This window comes from Leopardus geoffroyi, chromosome B2, assembly GCF_018350155.1.
Source record: "Leopardus geoffroyi isolate Oge1 chromosome B2, O.geoffroyi_Oge1_pat1.0, whole genome shotgun sequence".
Classification (NCBI taxonomy): Eukaryota; Metazoa; Chordata; class Mammalia; order Carnivora; family Felidae; genus Leopardus; species Leopardus geoffroyi.
Window position 1 is genome coordinate 81,233,786 of NC_059332.1, and position 16,199 is coordinate 81,249,984.

The following is a 16,199-nucleotide window of genomic DNA, read 5'->3' on the forward strand; positions in this document are numbered from 1 at the left end:
CTTTCTCTCTGGTAAATATCCAAATAGCAAGCAAACATGCTTTACACATTTTCCCAACTTCTCTTAAAATTAGGCTATTGGCCTCAAACCCTTTTGTTTTCTACTGAATGAATAATAAATCCTCTGAAATTTTAGTGCATACAATTAGGAGGAAGAGGGAGTTTCTCTGATGCTTTCAAGCTGTGAATAAGTTTTTAAAAGCATGAGTCATTTGTTGTATCTTCCTCTACCTTTCAAGATCCTTTGTGGCTGAGTGAATACTAGCTTTGTTGTGTGTTTTGTTTTAACAAAGTAATACATGTGTATAGTTTAAAAAGTCAAATAATACTGGGGTGCTTATATTAACCAACCGTGGCTAAATTGCTTAAGTGTCTGACTCTTGATTTCAGCTCAGGTCATCATCTCACAGTTCATTAGATTGAGCCCCGCGTCCAGCTCTGTGTTGATGGCCCAGAGCCTGCTTGGGATTCTCTCTCCCTGTCTCTCTGCCCCTCCCCAGCTCACACACACACACACACACACACACACACACACACTCTCTCTCTCTCTCTCTCTCTCAAAATAAATAAATAAACATTTTTTAAAAAGTCAATACTAAGAGGTTATAACAAAATACTGCCACATGCATTCTACAGAGGCAACTATATCAAATACTTTTAGATATTTCTTTTGATATTTACCTACATATTTCCCTTAACTAATACATATATATTGCTATCTCTTTATACTTTTAATTATCTTTTGATTTACTATGTAGATGAGAGTTTTAGCTTTCATATAGCCCCTTTACCCTCTCCTCTCCCCCCATATGTTTGAATTACAATTATTAGTTAAATCCATATTTAGTGTTTCCATTTTGTGACTATGCAACTGTTATTCAGAAAGTTGCATTCTTTTATTTAGAGTTAATAATTCCTCAATTTTTCATTTGCTTCATTTTCTTTGTACTTTATAGTTTAGTTTCCTTATACTTCCTACAGTTTCCATATGGTTAAACCATCTGAATAATCTTTTATTTCCATTCTTTATCTGAAAAATCTTTAATACTTCCTTTTATCTCTCTGTTCCAAATGAACTAGTTGCTCTCTAGACTTACTACATACCTGTCACCCTGTGCGTGGACAGCTTGAGAGCTGTATTAGTCCGTGTTCTCCAGAGAAACAGAACCAACAGGGTGTGTGTGTGTGTGTGTGTGTGTGTGTGTGTGTGTGTGTCCGGGGGGGGGGGCAAAGAGGGGGTGAGAGAGGGAGAGAGAGAGGGAGACAGAAAGGGAGAAGGAGAGATTTTACATTTTTATTTTATTTTTTAAGCTTATTTATTTATCTTTGAGAGAGAGGGAGACAGAGATAGAGAGCATGAGAAGGGGAGGGGCAGAGAGAGGGAGAGAGAGAATCCCAAGCAGACTCCACACTGCCATCACAGAGCCCAACAGACATGGTGCCTGAACCCATGAACTGTAAAATCATGACCTGAGCTGAAACCAAGAGTCAGATGCTTAACTGACTGAGCCACTCAGGCACCCCCAGGGAGAGATTTTAAAGAATTCGCTCATGCAATTTTGGGGGCTGGCAAGTCCAAACTCTATAGAGCAGGCCAGCTGTCTGGAGGAGGAGTTGATTTTGAAATTCGAGTCTGAAGGTAGTCTAAAGGTAGAACTCCCTCTTCCTTAGGGGATCTCAGTCTGTTTCCTTTTAAGCCCTTCAACTGATTGGTTGATGCCCACCCACATTATGGAGAGTAATCTGCTTAAAGTCTGAATCCCAGTGTATCTCATCCTCCCCCACCCCAAATCTTCAAAACTACATCTACACTGGTATTTGACCAAATATCTGGGTACCGTGGTTCAGCCAAGTTGACACATAAAATTAACTACCACAAGAGGTAACTAAGAACATGGAAGATCGTTACCCAAATTTTGAAGGCTCTTTTTTTGTGTGGGAGCCCTATCCTTTCCAGTACCCTACCTTTCAAATGCTGGCCAGTTTAGCAGCCTCAAATTTCCATCTTTGTTTTCTTTTTTCAATGAGACCACCACCGTTTGCTACTTGGGTTCCATTTCTGCGTGCCAGTTTGGAAAATGCCCTTAGGGAGAAAACCATGGTGAATGTCAGGTGCGCCTTGTGTGTGTCTCTTCATTGGTGCTGTCCAATGCCTGTAAAGAGTTGTTCTATATATTTGCTTGGGGTTTATAGCTCTTTCTGGTTGGAAGAGAAGTGTAATACCAGCTACTCTTTCATAGCCGGAACAGAAGCCTGCTTGGGCTTCTTAACAAGCCCTCAAACTGCTATTCTGTTCCCACTCTTGCCCTGACAATCTGTTCTCCACCCAGAACCAAGTGGTCCTATGAAAATTAAAGTCAGATCATAACACTCCCTTGCCAGCACTCTTCAATAGCTTCTCATCACAATTGGAATGAAATCACAGCTCCTTACTCTAGCCTACAAAGTCCAGAACGACTACACTCTGCCTTTTTCTCCATTCTTATCTTTGCCACTCTCCTCCTTTCCACCCTTCACCACAAGACCATTCTCTCTGTTCCTTGAACATGCCAAGCTGCTTCCTGCCTTAGGACTTGGCATCATGTCATAGCTTAACTCATATACTTTTTTCCTCATTGCCTTGTTGATTATTGTCATTCAAATCTCAGCTTGAACATTACCTCCTCAGAGAGTTTTTCCCTGACCAGCCAATTTCGCAGCCCTCGGACATGTTCCAACACATTACCCTGCTTTATTCTCCTCATAGGACTTTATCAGTAATTGTTCATTTCTGAGCAGTTTTCAGAAACTTTTCTTGTTCATTTTCATGCCAATTTTCAATGTCTCTGCAGTACAATGTACTGGAGTGCTCAGCACTTAGGATGGTGCCTGGCACACTGTGGATTCTCAGTCAAATTAGAAATTGTTGAGGGGCGCCTGGGTGGCTCAGTTGGTTGAGCATCTGACTTCAGCTCAGGTCGTGATCTCGCGGTCCATGAGTTTGAGCCCCACGTCGGGCTCTGTGCTCAGAGCCTGGAGCCTGTTTCAGATTCTGTGTCTCCCTCTCTCTCTGCCCTCCCCCCCCACAACTCACACTCTGTCTCTCTCTCCTTCAAAAATAAACATTAAAAAAAATTTTTTTTTTTTAATTTGTTGAATGAATGAGTGAACCAAAACAGATCCAGAGCTGGGACGATTACCTGCTGTCACAAGCATGTCAATTAACAGGAATTTTGTTTGGCTGCTACTTGCGTGGCCCCAAATTTGGAATGAAACTCTAAAAGACTTCTGTGGCTTGTCATTAAGCAAGCATTTTTGGTGTGTGTTTGCCATGTGTCATGGCATTTTTTGAGTGTCTGCCATGTGTCATCACCAGAAAAGATGCTAAGAGCACAGCCATTGGAGTCAAACAGGAAGGGGTAAGGGAAGGGTAACAATCTTGTTTTGCCACATCCTAGCTATGTAACCTTGGACAAATTAATTAATCTCTCTAAGTCTCAGTTTCTCCATCTGTGAAATAATTCTTCTCTTGTAAGAGTTCTGTAGAGGTTAAATTAAATAATTCATCTAAATTATTTAGGGTTGGATTTGGCACTGTATTTTGAATGTTTAAAATATATAAGTAGGGGCTCTTGGGTGGCTCAGTCAGTTAAGAGTCCAACTCTTGATCTCAGCTCAGGTATTGATCTTAAGGTCGGGTGTTCAAGCTCCACCTTGGGCTCCATGCTGGGTGTGAAAACTAGTTATAAAAAACAAAACAAAACAAAATATAGTTAGTGTTATCATTAAGTATTAGTTTATATGATGGTGCTGGCTATTTCGTGGGATTAATAGAAATCTTACCAGAAGGTGGTATTGGGTAGGGATGAAGTACTATACCTAAAAGTCACCTTTTCCAGGAACTTCCTGATAAACCATCCCCTCTGACTACTTCTCGGCTTCATGCACTCATTACATATATATTGAGTATTGCTACTTTGTTCTTCTTCTAAGTTATTTTTTGTTTTTCTTAAACATCAACATCAGTGCTGCAAGGTCCTTCTCTCTTTTTAAGAATATATAAATGTTTGATTTAATCATATATTCCCTTCCATCCCAGTCCCCTTTTCCACCTTTTCCACCAGCAACCATTCTAAAGTATTTAATGTGTAGCTTTAAGTGTTGTCATAAAATGTGTGCTAGTGTCTTGTGTGCGTGTACTTCTAATTTCCATATATGTGATTGTGTTACTATCCATCACACTCTTTCTCACATTTGTTTTACGAAGTACGGTTTTTTTGCTATGCATGTATCTACGGTGCTTCTTAAGGATGCAGAGCACTCCATGGTGGGCATTTATCACATTTTACACATTCACTCCCCCATTGATTTTCAGATTACCTTCTGTTCCCCACCACCACCAACTGCAAAGAAATGTATCCTTGTGCATATCAGTTTAAAATGTGTGTTGAAGATTTCTTTAGGACATATTTCAAGGTGTGGAATTGTTGAGTCAGGATATGAAATTGTATCTTCCTGGGTAACTGTTCTCACGTATCTCTTTCAAGGTACATGTTGTATATCCCTAATTAACTTGTGAGCTACGGCCCAACTCTTAGATCTTGAAACAAAAAAATGGAGAAATCAGGTCCAACACTGGGTAAGTAGAGACTCAAAGTGGCAAGTAGAACACAGGACGAATTATTCCATTTCTGTGTGACTATAGACATACGAGTAGAGAAATTGGCTGCTTATTTGCTATTTTTACAGCTTCATCCACAAGAGGATTTGCTGGCATTGCTTGCACAGCATGTGGAGAGTCCAAAATACAATTATCCAAAGGGAAAAAAATTAACACCAAAGAGAATCTAGGCACTAATGGGTTGTAACTGGTTGGCACACTCCCTTTGCAGGCCAGGGAGGGCATGGTCTTATCCTTGATTTGGATACTTTATTCTAATCTGCAATCATATAAAGTCAGAAAATCACCAGTGTGCAAGAAGCTGCAGAAGACTGGAAGGAATTGAGCCCTCAGGGTACATTTGGTTTTTTTTCCTTTTGTTTTCATTCTGACAAACATCAAACTTTAGAAGAATTGCAAGAATAATACAGTGAACACCTTTCTACCCTTCAGCAAGATTCACTAAGTGTTACCTTTTTGCCATATTCGATCAGTCTGTCAATCTGTTTATCTATCACCCACTGTTGAACATTTCCCCATAAATCTTAGCATTGCTGTCCTAAGAACAAGAACATTCTCACCAATAACCACAAATTGAACAGCGATACATGCTGTTAGCAAAATACACTCCATATTCAAAAGTGTAGAACAGGGCTCAGCGAACTTTTTCTATAGAGGGCCAGATAGTAAATGTTTTTGTTTTTGCAGGTTAGACAGTCTCTGTGTCTCAGTTCTGCTGTGGTGGAGTAGAAGAAGCCACAGGCTAAAAAACATAACACAAGTGGGTGTGGAGGGGTGCCAATAAAACTTTATTTACCACAACAGGTGGCTGGCTGGTCTACACTTTTTTTTTTTTTTTTTTTAAGAATTGGTGCAAGATTTACATTTTACAGTCAGTAAATCTCACAATTCAAGGTATATTACAGAGATCACTCTTGGTTTCAAAAAGGTTTTGCCATGGATTGGACTACTCAATTATATATGATTCTATTGCTTACATTTCTTCATTTCTATGAATCTAGTTCCTACAGATCTACTTCTTAATTCGTTATTTGGAAAACATCAATCCCTACCATAAATATTACACAGCCTTATCTTCTTTCAGTGTTCTTTTTTGAAATTGTGGTAAAATATACATAACATAGAATTTACTATTTTAACCATTTTAAGTATAAGGTGCAGTGGCATTACGAAAGCTCACATGTGTTGTGCAGCCATTACCACCATCCATCTCCAGAAAATTGCCATCTTCCCCATCTGAAACTCTGTCCCCGTTAGAAACTTACCTTCCCATTCTCCCCTCTCCCCCAGCCCCTGGCAACCACCATTTTACTTTCTGTCTTTATGAAGTTGACTACTCTATGTACCTCAAATAAGTGGACCCATACAGTGCTTGTCCTTTTATGTCTGGTTTATTCAATTCACATAATGTCTTCAAGGTTCATCCCTGTTGTAGCATGTGTCTGAATTTCCTTCCTTGTTAAGGCTGAATAATATTCCATTGTGTGTAAAAACCACTTTATGTTTATCCATTCATCTGTTGATGGACACTTAGGTCATTCTTATCTTTGGCTATTGTGAATAATGCTGTGATGAATATGGTTCTAGACTGACTCTTAAAGCCCTAATTTTCTTTCTGTCCAGGCGATAGTATCTAACAACAGATATGAACCTAAAATGTCACCCTCAGCATAATAGTGTCACTTTGCTGAATGGAAGACATGTATGCAAACAATCAAGTCATCTCCCTTTGTCCTTTAGAGAGTCAGCATCTCTTGCCTGGATATTTCTTTTTTTTAATTTAATTTTATTTAAAATTTTTTTTTAACATTTATTTATTTTTGAGACAGAGAGAGACAGAGCATGAACGGGGGAGGGGCAGAGAGAGAGGGAGACACAGAATCTGAAACAGGCTCCAGGCTCTGAGCCATCAGCCCAGAGCCTGACGCGGGGCTTGAACTCACGGACAGCGAGATCATGACCTGAGCCGAAGTCGGACGCTTAACCGACCAAGCCACCCAGGCGCCCCTCTTGCCTGGATATTTCAATAGCCTCATCTCCTTGGCTCCAGATTTGTCCTGACCCACACTGGCACTGGAGTGACCTAAAATACAAAATTGGTCTTTATCACTCTCCTGCACTACACTTTTCCATAGCTCCCTATTACCTACAAGACAAAGTTTATAGGCCTTAACTGGCCTATCAGGCCCTTAGTCTCCTAGCTCGTCTCTATGTCCCCATCCTTACTTCCTCCTAGTCCTAGTCTCTCGCTTCATATTCCAATTGTACTGTGCTGCTTCCTATCATCGCTTCCTCTGAAATAAATAAAAACAATAAATGATGCTATTTGGTGTCCCTTTGCCTTTGCTCACTGTGTTTGCTCCATCTGCCTGGAAAGCGTTTTCTCCCTTTTCTTTGCTAGCTTATACTCACTCATTCGTCAAAATTAATTCAGCAGTGGGGGCACCTGGCTGACTCAGTCGGTGGAGCATGGGACTCTTGATCTCAGGGTGGGGAGTTTGAGCCTCACGTTGGGCATAGAGATTATTTCTTTAAACAAGATCAGTTCAACAGTAATGCTTCCAGGAAGCCTGTCTCAGACATGCCCCGCCAATTCTCCTTCCAGTCTGTGCGCCCCAGAGCACCCTGTGTTTGTCTCTGTCATCACATCATATCATAGTGGTCTCTGTAAGTTTGTCTCCCCAAGTGATTTAACCTCCTAAAGAATAGGGGTCATCTTTCCACTCTCAGTGCTTAAATATCTAGTAGGTGCTTAAGGAATATTTCTGGACTGAGCAAAATTACAGGTTCTTAAAAGGGCATACTAAGCTCTTCATAAGTGGCTCCAATGTATCTGGACCAGCTTCATTTCCTGCTATTCCAGTCTTTCTTTTGCCCACATGCCCCAACCACACCTAATTCCAATGCTTCCTCAAGTAAGCAATGAAACTCCATGCCTCTGGGCCAATGTTTATTAACAACTCCCTCTGGAATTCCTTACCCTTCCCTTCCTAATGTACTCCTATTCATCCTTCAACACCCAGCCTAAATATCTTCTACTTTGAGGAGCTGTGATTTCGCTAGACAGAAGGAATCTTCTGCTTTTCTGCTGTTCGTAGAATGGAATAGCCCTATTACATACAATACCACAACATTATATTGTCAGTAACTTATGTATCAGCCTTTTCCCATAGCCTGTACCTTGTTTTATTCATCTTTGTGTTTCTAAAGCCTAGTGCAGTGCCAGGCACATAGAAGGTGTTCCATAAATGTTGGATAAATAAGTGGATGAATGAATGATGTAGACATTTGATAACCATAGTCTGAGTGGACACAAAGAGCATCTGATTCAGTCTGTTTTCATTCCAGGATAATATGGCCTAACTTAGTGTCTGGGGTTCAGATGCTAAAAGCATTATCTCTCCCTCAACATAGCTATTTGTATTTGAGGCTTTATATAGCCCTGTCCTTCTGTAATTACATGGGGAGTAAGGAGCCTACTCCTTGGCTCCACAAAGGAGAAATGAAGACATAAAACCATGACTGGTAGTCTGAAGTGTCCCAGATCAAAGTTTGAGGAAGAAAACAATAGGGCCTTTGGTAAGAAGCTCACCATAGGGAAGAGGCGAGTGGGACTCAGGTTCAGGTTCTACATCTTCACTGGAAAGTGCTGACCTGGGGAAAGATTCTAGCAACTCTGCTGAGGGAGCCACCTGTCACCATGGGAGAGCTTTGAAGAAAATAGCTGCACACATGACAAATGAAAGAGCTGTGATATTAGTCAAAATGCTGTAATACCTGGGGCCCAGGCAACCTGCTGCAGGTCATCTTTGGAGAGAATAACAGGAAGGAGCATCTAACCTCTTGCCACCAAGAACCACACTGGGCTATTTGTCAAAGGGTCCACGCCAGGGTAGGTGAAGGTGGATGGTTCTGTGTTTGTGTTGGTGGTGACATCCAGGCATGAGGGTCAACAGACAGGTGGCTTGGTCAAGCCTTATAATTGGGCTGCTAGGATTTTCAGCCTGGAGCTCAGCAAGGGTGGGCTTCTGGCTTTATGTCCACGGAATGCTGGCAGGCTGCCAGAGTGGGCCAATGATTGTGGCAGCAGGCATGGAGGCTTTGTCTGCATTACTATGGCTACAAGGGGGTGATAATGAAGACTAGTTCATAGATACACGTAAGGAGCTCTGGAGAAGTTCTGAAATACAGACAGCTACTCTGGAAAAGACTGGAAACAATGGGAGATTGAAGCCCTTGTTATTTAGGTCTAATTGTAAATATGACCTCTTTTGTTTTTGTAGACTGGTGGAACCAGGGGCACAGTGATTACATTGATAAATATAAGCCTTTTACTGTTTAAGTGAAAAGGTGCAACTACAAGAGGAAATTATTGCCCATGATGGACAGGACCAGGGTATCCTCATCGACTTGGACCTTTTCTCATGGTGCACAGTAGCAGATTATCCTGTTTTCTTGTGGTTGATTGGCTATGCTGTTTGGTCCTGCCAATGCAATTTTTTAAGAAGTAATCTCTATGCCCAATGTGGGCTTGAACTCACAATGCCAAATCAAGAGTTGCATGCTCGGGTGCCTGGGTGACTCAGTTGGTTAAGCATCTGACTTCAGCTCAGGTCATAATCATGCGGTTCATGAGTTCGAGCCCCACATCCAGCTCTCTGCTGTCAGGACAGAGCCTGCTTCAGATCCTCTGTCTCTCTCTGTCTCTCTGCCTGCTTGCTCTCTGTCCCTCTCAAAATAAATACATAAACTTTAAAAAAAAAGAAGAGTTACGTGTTCTACCAAGTGAGCCAGCCAGGTGCTCCTGCCAATGCAGTTTGAAAGGGCCTTCCATGCAGAGCTCCTCAGTCCGATGGGATCTTTACTTGCAGGTGCATCCCAAAGGTTGCCCCCTGACCCAGGAAGCCTTGGAACATCACTCTCCTCTCCCCAGCCCAGGACCCCTACTCAGAGATTGGCCAGTTCCTCCATCATTCTCTCCTCTTGTGTCAGCTTTGCCCTGAGATCACCTTCTTGCCATCCATTTCCCTCACACCCTGAGCCCTGTGAACTTGAACTGCAATAAGCTTGAACCACAGATGAAGAGTCTAAATGTCCTGACCAACAAAATCTCATAAATTGTGGGCTCAGCTCCTTGGGAAGTGGTATGCATGACTTCCTTCACCATATTTAAGATCTGATGGAATTAATCGCTGAGGAACATATTGAAGGAGACAGAAACAGAGTGGAACAGAGACCCAAGGAGCTGTTTTCCTCCCCAGGTTCCAGGATTTTTGCAACAAATCATGTAACCTTGTGCAACAGGTACAAAAAAGGAAAAGAAAAGACGGAGAAGAACATTTCCCTTTGTGTCCTATTGTGGGGCTACTTCATTTGTAGGGATGTAATTGTAGCCTGAAGCGTGCACTTGGGAATCTGTGTTTCTGGGAAGATTGGAGCTCCTCCCATAAAGAGCTGGAGGAGACTGTGACGAGAAACAATCTTTCCAACTAGCGACTGCGACTGAATGAATTGAAGGAGATGCCTTTTTGCTTTAATTTTTCGCCACCCCCAACTCTGCATTTAAGAGAAAAAAAAAAAAACGCTTTTTTTTCTTTGAGACTATACCAGACTAGTTAATAGAACAGGATAATTCTGGATACAAGGCTCTGCAAAATAGGAGAGTATAATGAGAGGCATTTGAATGGATGTCATTGTCTTTCACAAAGCATGCTTTTGTCTCATTGTTTTCACCTAAGACTTCTTGCAAAACAACGGGCTTTGAAAGTGCAAGATAGGCTGCTTCACTCTTGAAGAGCTGACAGACATCCCACCTTTTCCAGGAGGATTGTGACTGGAGCTTCAATCATTTTTCTCCCCCGTTTCTGTGCAGTAGGTGCGACAATTAGAGAGAACTGTGAGCTGACTATCCTATACCCAGTTCCAATCCTGTCAGAAGGAACTAAAAATACCCTGTGGTCAAACTATAGTGAGTCCTGCTTCTAACGAGCTTGGGCTGAGGGTAGCCAGGGGGCGGTCATGTCACCCACAGAAACAACAGCCAGATGACACAAAACCATCGCATGAAATTTCCTTCATCTGAAAGCCTGCGACCTTTTTTATGATGCTGCACTTTGGTGAAACAAACAAACAAAAAAGTCCATTTCTAAATATAGCCAGCTTTTGTAGGCTGTAGTTAGTCACGTTCCCACTTTGTAAAAAATATCAGAACGCATTTTGGCAGAAATTTTCATCATGATACGTTTTTTTTTCCTTTCAGTTCCCCATATTTAAAACTCTGGTGACACAAACATTAAGGTATATAACCAGAAAACCTCTTGTGTGTGGGGAATTCTTCTGGAGTCATGTGGTTCTTTACTTGACAAAAATTTATTGAGGACCTGAATCAGGGTTGTTCCAAGCCTCTGCTTCGAATCAGTTTTCACTATAGTCTTTTGTTCTTGGAGCTCTCTAGGAAATCCCCACATAGTTGGAAAAAAGGTGACTGCTCTCTCACCTGTATATGTGCCATAGCAGAGAGCATTGGAAACAAAACGGAGATCATCAAACACCTGCCTTGTGGGGCTCTGGTGGATTTCAAATGCATTAATACCCATACAACATCTAATCAGAGTCTGTCAAGAGGTGAGTGCTCACTAAATGCTAGCTGTTTTTATTAGTAGTAGTAGTAGTATTTGCATATAGTACGTGCAGATAGATTTATGTACACGTGTACGCTTTCCATTGTAAAGGCACAGACTGGAAAAAATAGGCTTTGTCTTTCAGCATCCGAGTATCCAACGATGCTTATAATTGGGCAGGTCCAAACTGAAGCAAGAGTCTTTGCCTTCTCTTTCCCCCACTGTGGTGAAACACACACAACATAAAAAGTACATTTTAACTATTTTTTTAAGATTTTATTTTTAAGTAATTTTTACACCCAACGTGGGGCTCGAACCCACAACCCCAAGATCAAGAGTTGTAAGCTCCACCGACTGAGCCGGCCAGGCGCCCCCACTGGAACCATTTTTAAGTGAACAATTCAGTGGCATTAACTACATTCACATTGTTGGGCCACCATCACCACCATCCATCTTCAGAACATTTTTATCTTCCCGAACTGAAACTCCGTCCCCATTAAACACTAACTCCCCGTCTTCCATTGTCTCCCCCCAGCCCCTGGCAACCACTGTTCTACTTTCTGTCTGTATGAAGTCGACTGCTCTGGGTACCTCATATAAGTGGAATCATACACTGTTTGTCCTTTTATGTCTAGCTTGTTTTCCTTAGCATAATGTCTTCAAGGTTCATCCCTGTTGTAGCATGTGTCAGAATTTCATTTCTTTTTAAGGCTGAATAAGGAGCTTTCATTTTAAAATGGAGGTATTTTGGGAAGACCATATGGCTATAGCTCTCACAGGCGATTTCCAATCCTCTCCTCTCTCCTAGGCCTCATTGTATGAATATTCTAATGAGATCTAATGACACGGCTTCCCGGCTTCCCCCATGGTGTCCTTCCACCTGCAATGGCTTTGCCCTTGAACTTGGGCTCCAGAGTCAGACAGCCGTGCACTTGCAATCTGCATTTCTGCTGCTTAAGAAATTTATTATCTTGGGCACACAGTTAGGTTAAACCGTATGATAATGCTGATAATTGGTAATTTTTATGTACTAAAATGACAATTTCATGTGGCTCAACCTAATTCTTTAGCTCTCTGTTCCTCAGTTATCTTACATAAAAGATAAAGTTGAAAATAGTGCTTGCCTCATAGGGTTGCTGTGAGAACTGAATGGCCGCATGTGGAGCAGTGTTTAGTCTGAGCTTGGCCGAGAGCCCAGAGGGCCAGGGCTGCTGTGGGAGCCAGGTGCCATGGCCTCCTTTGTGGGGGAGGAGCCTCCTCACAAGTCCAGGCTTCCAGAAGTCTCCTGTTCCCCTCTTTTGCCACCTCTCCTACACCTGACTGTACCTTCATCATCAGCTCAAGGCAGGAGAGTCAGCCTGGAATAAGAGCAATTTTTCTGACACTTTAGATGATATAGCACAGTGAACAAAATAAATACTATTCCCTACCTTCACGGAGTTAATGTTCCAGTCAAGGAGGAAGAAAACCAGGGAAGTAAGAGAAATATACGGCATTTTCAGAAAACTAAAGTAGAAGAGAGGGATCTGAAATGTCAGGTGGTACTTTAGGTGAGGGAGGACACAGTGCCCTTGCTCTGTACCTGCAGTTGGTTTGGCATTTGACCTTCCTTTTAGGCCTTCCCCAAATCTTCCCCCTCCCTCTCTTTCTCCCTTCCTCCTTTCCTTCCATCTTCCTTTCTTCCCTTCCTCCTTTCCTTCATTCCCTCCTCCCTCCTCTCTCTCATTCTCTTTCTGTCTTCCAATTTGGATCCTGGGCAGCTCTCTTGGCTTACTTGAAACTGGCTTTCAAGGGTGGCTGTGTGCTGACTCTGCAGAGCTCCCTAGATTGGGAATTCCGACAGAATTCACCCCAGGCTTGTTACAGGTTGCTTTATGCCGCTGCCGGCTCAGCGTCCATTATTAATTGGGCAATCTTGGGATTTAGCAGTGTTCTCTCTGCATTTTACCCCTTCATAACCCCACGTCTTCAAATGTCTCCCACCTGAGGCCTTCGGTCTCCTTGCCAACCAACTCCACGTCCCGAATCGCAAGGAATTACACAACCACATCATCACAAAACCATAATGCCTTCTCATCTGAGCTGTTTCCCCTGGCTGCAGCCAGGCCTGGGGCAGCCTGTTAAAAGATAAACTGAGGGGGCACCTGGGAGGCTCAGTCGGTTAAGTGACAGCCTTCAGCTCAGGTCATGATTTCGCGGTCCATGAGTTCGAGCTCCGCGTCAGGCTCTGTGCTGACAGCTCAGAGCCTGGAGCCTGTTTTGGATTCTGTGTCTCCCTCTCTCTGACCCTCCCCCGTTCATGCTCTGTCTCTCTCTCTGTCTCAAAAATAAATAAACGTTAAAAAAAATTTAAAATAAAAGATAAACTGAGGCATATTAAAAAATTTTAAGAGTTTATTTGAACAAAAACCAATTTGAACAGGGCAGTATCCAACCTAGTGGAGAGAAAGGAACTCTGAGGAGCTGCACACAATGAAAGACTTTTATAGGCAGAAGGGGGCAGAAACAAGGAGGTTATACTGGCAAAAAGGCAGACTGGTTATTGCAAGGTTACTTTCTTTGAGGGGATGGCAGGGATGTATCATGCAGATTACCTAACTGGTGCTGATGGGGCAATTCCTGATTGACTGGTTAAGATTCCGGTTCTGGCAGAGATGAGACTGTAATTGAGTTAAATCTCAGTTTGGTGACATGGAGCTGAGCATAAGCAACTCCATTTTGGGCCTGTTGTCTGGTTTTTAAAAGCCCAATCCAGGGTAGTTTATAGGAAGGGTATTCTGCCTTTTCCTCCAGAATGTACATGAGGCTCTCCAGGGCCAAAAAAATCCTTTATGAAATACAAAGATAAGATCATAAAGATTAGTCTAGTAAAATACATATATAGCAATATTGGTGGGTGTTTTTTTTAATTTTATTTTTATTTTCTATAATATGTGTGGTTTGCTCTCTTTTGTTTTGAAGCTAATAGTTAGGGCAGAAAATGTGTCCGTGGGCCTGTGGGGAGGACTGGGGGTGGTGGCTGACCATGCTCCCCTACCCTTCCCATCCTGTGGACTTGTATGTTGTTCTTGAATTTGAGGAAAGCCGCGCTGAGTGCTGGCCACTGTCCTTTTGATGCCGCCTCTTAGGTTCACCACTGACTCAAGCTTTTGCTCAGAAAATGCTACCTCATCCCTAATGGCTGCGCAACCGGGAAAATATTATTTTCAGATGTTTTAAATTTGTGCGGTGAGAAACATATGTCCTGCCATATGGAGCACAATAGGAGCTAGTTAAGGCCAAAGTGGAAACCAGAATTGGGAGGTCTCTTTTTTCTGTTTTTGAAGTCAGACCTGCGGGCCAGATTTCCCCAACCAGCAGCCGAAGCCGTGCTCTGAATTGGAGTACATGTGCATCAGAGAGAAACCGTGTACACAAAAAGGCAAGCCCCTCTCTCTCTCCAGCAGTGCATCCAATTAGGGGAGCTGTATGGTGCTGCTATAGCCCCATCCGGAAATCAAGTCGCAGACAACTTGGCAAAGACTCCAAATTCACATGCACCATGATATAAGATGTTAAAATATGTTTGCACAATAAGATAGTTGCACTAAGGCTGCACATGTGAAAATTTGCAACGATTAATTTTGAAAATAAAGCTCTTAGAGTTCTAGTAGTAACAGGGTTGGACTTTCACATGAAATGTGAGAAAGAAATGAAAAGAACACTAGAATATGAAAAACAGCATTAGCCTATCAGTCACTGACTCACTCAGCAAGTGCCGCTTTTGTGTGCCATCCAGAGCTGGGCTCTGCAGAGGGAAGATACGTAAGAAAAGCTTCCAATCCACCCACTCCTCCCCTGGCTTCTGCTTTCAGAACTGCTTGGTTTCATTCACTGAACTGCTCCACGTACCAGGCATTGTGTGATGAGCTCTCACAGAGCTCTCTGATGGAGGAAACAGGCAGGGAATCAGATAACTGTCTTATGTGAGCGAAGATTTAGATAATGGGGGATGCTAAGGGAGCTCGGTGGAGGTCATTTGGACGGGTCATAAGGTCAGAGAATGCTTCCCAGAGGTCATGGCACCTGAGGTGTGACTGAAGTTTACCTGATGTATATTCAGTTATGGCCTAAGGTGACGCTTAGCTTCCGACCCCATGATTCTGGTTTGGCAGCTGAGCTAACATCATACTTGACTTTCCTGGAGCCTATGGGTAGTGGAGGATGTGCCCTAACTCTACTCTGTGCCCTGGCCAACAGAAGGCTCAGCTTTCAATCTCCATCCAAACAGAACACCCTGCTGAATTACTGTTTCCAGTCTGGGAGGTAGGGATCTCCTACTCTCAGTCCTTGCAGAGCAAGGAGAGAGTGAGAGAGAGAGAGAGAGAGAATGTAAGTGAGTGGGTGAGGGGCAGAGAGAGAGAGAGGGAGAGAGAGAATCCCAAGCAGGCTCCACACTCAGTCTGGGGCATGACTTGGGGCTTGAACTCACCACCATGAGATCATGACCTGAGCCAAAATCAAGAGTTAGATGCTTAACTGACTGAGCCACCCAGGCCCCCTGAGGTCTGATGATCTTAAGTTCAATGAGTGGCTGCTTTTTCCTAGCTCTGGGTACCAGTTTGACACCTCTGTGGGGACTTGTTGTCTTTTTCCCCTCTCACCTATCAGAGGTAATCACTCAGAACCTTAACATGATAGGCTTACAAGAGAAAGATGTCTTTATGGAAAACCGGGGTGGGGGTGGTGGGGGGGGGCGGTGGAGACTGTTACCTCAGAGGGAGTGGTGGGAATTCTGTTGTAGGAATGAAGGCAGAGCCAGATGGAGGGGAGTTAGCTCCCCTATGGATAATAGGAAGCCAAAGCTGTTGTTATCCATTGAACTAACATGATAAAAAAAATGGAGTTTTAGGAAAATAGCTCAATGATGGGATGTAGGAT

At 42.8% G+C, this 16,199-nt stretch overlaps 1 long non-coding RNA gene across 2 annotated transcripts in view; it reads left to right on the plus strand.

Moving 5' to 3' along the window:
- LOC123608735 overlaps positions 1 to 16,199 on the plus strand; it is a 147,353-nt gene that overhangs the window by 118,970 nt on the left and 12,184 nt on the right. For both annotated transcript variants that reach the window (XR_006717402.1, XR_006717401.1), the window contains one exon: positions 9,531 to 11,283. This is a non-coding gene — a long non-coding RNA (uncharacterized LOC123608735). The remainder of the gene's footprint in view (positions 1 to 9,530; positions 11,284 to 16,199) is intronic.